The 3550-nt window shown below is 39.2% G+C and overlaps 1 protein-coding gene and 1 long non-coding RNA gene across 3 annotated transcripts in view; both read right to left on the bottom strand.

The window, feature by feature from the left end:
• Positions 1–3550, bottom strand: part of LOC100641633 (transient receptor potential cation channel subfamily A member 1 homolog) — a 14127-nt gene that overhangs the window by 6979 nt on the left and 3598 nt on the right. The gene's annotated exons all lie outside the window — the stretch shown is intronic.
• Positions 550–1230, bottom strand: LOC109581569 (uncharacterized). Of its 2 annotated transcripts, XR_002184677.1 has the most exons (3): positions 1072–1230; positions 728–1020; positions 550–608 (listed from the first exon to the last, which is right to left on the bottom strand). It is a non-coding gene; the product is annotated as an uncharacterized LOC109581569 (long non-coding RNA). The 2 variants fall into 2 exon arrangements; XR_002184676.1 differs by having other exon boundaries at positions 728–1214.

Here is a 3550-nt window from a genome sequence, read left to right as displayed (position 1 = left end):
TAGAAATGAATAGTGCTAGTGTATTTATGACACTATCAAGGGATGAAAGGTTACATTGTCATGATCACACTCAACAAAGAATATCTAAATGCAGCAAAATCAAGAGCCATTGAAAAGGCTATATAATGTACATGTAACCTATATTACATGTAACACACACTCAATTGTGGCAATAGAAACTAAGATACAATTGAAGCATAATAAACGAATCGTTTTTTATTTTGATTAAAATCAACAAACCCTCTATTTCTAAAGACATGTACATATATACACACACTAAATTGCAATTTGATTATCATTAATAAGCTTATGAAACTGATCAATCAAATTGCCATTACCCATGTGAGCAAGGGCATTTGATTGGTCAGATTAACTTGCAATTCACAGTAATTTAGCTAAGTGCATAATGCTCCCATTCCTCTGGCCCTTTGCTTACTGGCATCATTAGCAATAAGGAGTTGCATCATTTTAAAGCGATTGAATCTAGCAGCATAGTGCATAGCAGTGAAGCCAAAAGAGTCGTATGCATTGATAAGTATCCTCTTCTTCTTTTCTGTTAGCTGACCCAGCCATTGTCTCAACACCTCTTCACGACCATCACGTACTGCCTGAATGGAGATAAGAAAAAAAGAAAGTGAAACAGCAATGATTTAGTAGATTCTACATTCATAAAATATTTCTATTTCAAAATAACAATCAATAATAATTGTCACCACAGCAGGCCTACTTGTTGCAGATTCATTTTTGGTGTTCCTCCAGTAAGAGGTACCATTGGCGTTGCTCGAGTCTTGTCACCTCCTCCTATCCCCTCAGCCATTGCTGGTCTTCCTTCCTCACAAATGGGGCACCAGAGAAAAAGAAATAAGAAGGGAACAAGGGGCTAGGCTGTGCTAAGGGCTGCAAAGTGCAAAAAACGCATATAGACCCATTGCAAACACACCCATTTTGTATAAATAAACATAGCAACCGTTGCTATCCACCATCTTGGAGGACATGAGTCGTCAGATCACTAGATCACTACTAAAATTTAAACATTGGTGCTTTTTGCTTGCAAATCTTCTTCTTACTTACTTCTTGCAATTCACTGATGGTTTAGAGCTTAAAGCTAGCCTACTTGGTCTATTTGAAGTTCACATTAGGCCAGGGGCGGATCTAGGATTTAATTTTTGGGGGGGCAATTATGAAATGGGAGGGGTAATTAGGGGTGTGGTCAACTAAGCTTGTGCAAAACTTTTAGGGAAGTAAAAATTATAAAGACTAAGCCTGTTAAAATGAGCTCTATTGTGGTTTAAAGATTGTTTACATAGTCCAGTACTGCAGCTGCTTCACAGTTTACATAGGTAAACCAAAGTTTACATTATTCCAAAAAATTTTTGGGGGGGCATTGCCCCCCCTGGCCCCCCCATAGATCCGCCACTGCATTAGGCCGAGACTGCAGGCCCGGTCAGACAAAATTGAAGGCGGGCCCGGAGACAGGCTCCATAAAGAATCTATGGTGAGTAGAGTTATGGTGAGTCTTAATTTCAGTCTCATACTGCCAAAAAGCACATTTACCTTCTTTTAGGGACTACTCTACATAAGGAACAGGCTGACGGGGCCGCAATTTACAAGGGAAATGACATGTAATCAGATGCGTATCTAAGCTATGAGTATAAGCTATGAGAGACACAGCCAAATGTAATCACGTTGATCAGGCCTGATTCAGCCTGAAACCAGGCCTGATATCAAGCATGGACCATAGATTTTGGTTAATCAGTCCTGATACAATCATGGAGTCAGCCATGGTACAGGCATGATAAGCATTTATACTGGATCAGGCCAAACCGACTTTCATGATTAGCAATTATGAGCCAACAGGGCTGTACCAGTACTGATATTTATGTGACGAGAGTAGGATTTTCATTTTGTATTTTTGTTGCTTGTTCAGAATCCTACTTGTCCTTTTTTTCATTATTTTTTTTACTAATTTGTTCTAGAATCCTACTCAATCTTGTTTTTTTCTAAATTTTTTATGTTCTGGTAAATAAGGAGAGGACATAGAAAACTACTTTTGGTATTAATGTTAAAAATAAAGCAGCAAAATAAACCATAGATATATCTATGAATAAACTAATAAAAAACTATAGCAGTTTTAGAGTTTTCTTTGTTTTAAACTGGTCAGATAAATGAGGTTGTTGTCTTCTCAGAGAGAGCCGAGGGGCTACGACCGCGAGAGGTACTGCCAGGGGCAGGTTTCAAACTGTGAGCAGGGGAAGATGGGGGAATTCTAGGAAAATGACTAGCCACACCCTGGCTCTCGGCAAGAGCTGAGACCACTGCTAACAGCCTCTCATTCTGTTCAGAAAGTGTCTCAACACTTGAGCATAGATCGTCAACACGTCTAACTAGAGCTTGATTCTGCTGCTGAACCTCCTCAATTGGCGCCTAAAAAATAATAATAATAATAGCAGTATAACAATACTTTAAGTATAAGGCAAAAGAATTGACTCATATATATATATATATATATATAAGTATACATGTGTATTGTATGTTATTTCTGCTTTGACTTACTGGAGGTGCATTTAGTGCATTCTTGATATTCTCAGCAGAATCAGGTCTCAAGACTCCAAGTACATTGTAAAGGAGATGCTTGATGAATCCAAGCTTCTTGTTGGGGTATATTGTATGTCTACCAACAATAAGACTTTTCCTCAGCCACAATGGGAGGTACTCCTCTACTGTAAGGGTGAGCTCAACCTAAAGATAAGAGGAGGAAGGAGGAATATGTGAAAGAGAGGGAGAATGAGGTCAGTGTTAATGTTCACTCACTCTCAGGGCAAGACGGTTGATTCCAGCTGATTCCTGGATCCCCTTGATATCGTCAACAGCAAGACCGACCTGTGGGCAGAGTCAATGGGTAAAGACTATAAAATATCAGAGGACATACCAGTAAATTGATGAATAGAATGGGCATTAGGATTAGGAACAGGATCCACAGTACATAGGAAGCAAACGGAAATTGAATATCATCAGAGCCTGCTTCGGACTGTGACCCAGTCTGACGGAACGTGTTGTCAAACTCAAACTCACCAGTCGTCATTGTCATAGTTTTAACAATACTCCTCCAGGAGTTCATAAAAGGAGTGCGCTAGAGAGAGAGAGAGAGGGAGAGAAGAAAAGAGATCAGTTACAATTAAGTGTGTCATTATTCACTTACTATTCCCATTGCTTCACTCATTGGATCATTAAAGAGCATATTAAATGAAAAGGCAAAAGCCAGTACCAGGAGAATAGCGAGGAAGACCAACTTCAAGAAAATATAGAAAATATTCATAAACATCACTACATATATTCCAGTGACGGGTAGCTTCCTGATGAAAATCACGAGGTCAATCCAACTTAGGAAGACGGCTATGGCCCCCAACTCCCACTGCCATTTATGAGGACAGTAGCAATCCTCAGTATAAATGAATACAAATAAAATGGCAAAAACAAACAAGAGGAGCTCTAGATAGTTGACCCAATCGAAGAGGTACTGGATACGATATTTAAGGAACTGGATGAACTC

This window comes from Amphimedon queenslandica, unplaced genomic scaffold (genome assembly GCF_000090795.2).
Source record: "Amphimedon queenslandica unplaced genomic scaffold, v1.1 AMPQUscaffold_13433, whole genome shotgun sequence".
NCBI lineage: Eukaryota > Metazoa > Porifera > Demospongiae > Haplosclerida > Niphatidae > Amphimedon > Amphimedon queenslandica.
The sequence above is the reverse complement of the archived record's forward strand: the minus strand, read 5'-3'. Positions and strand labels throughout refer to the sequence as shown.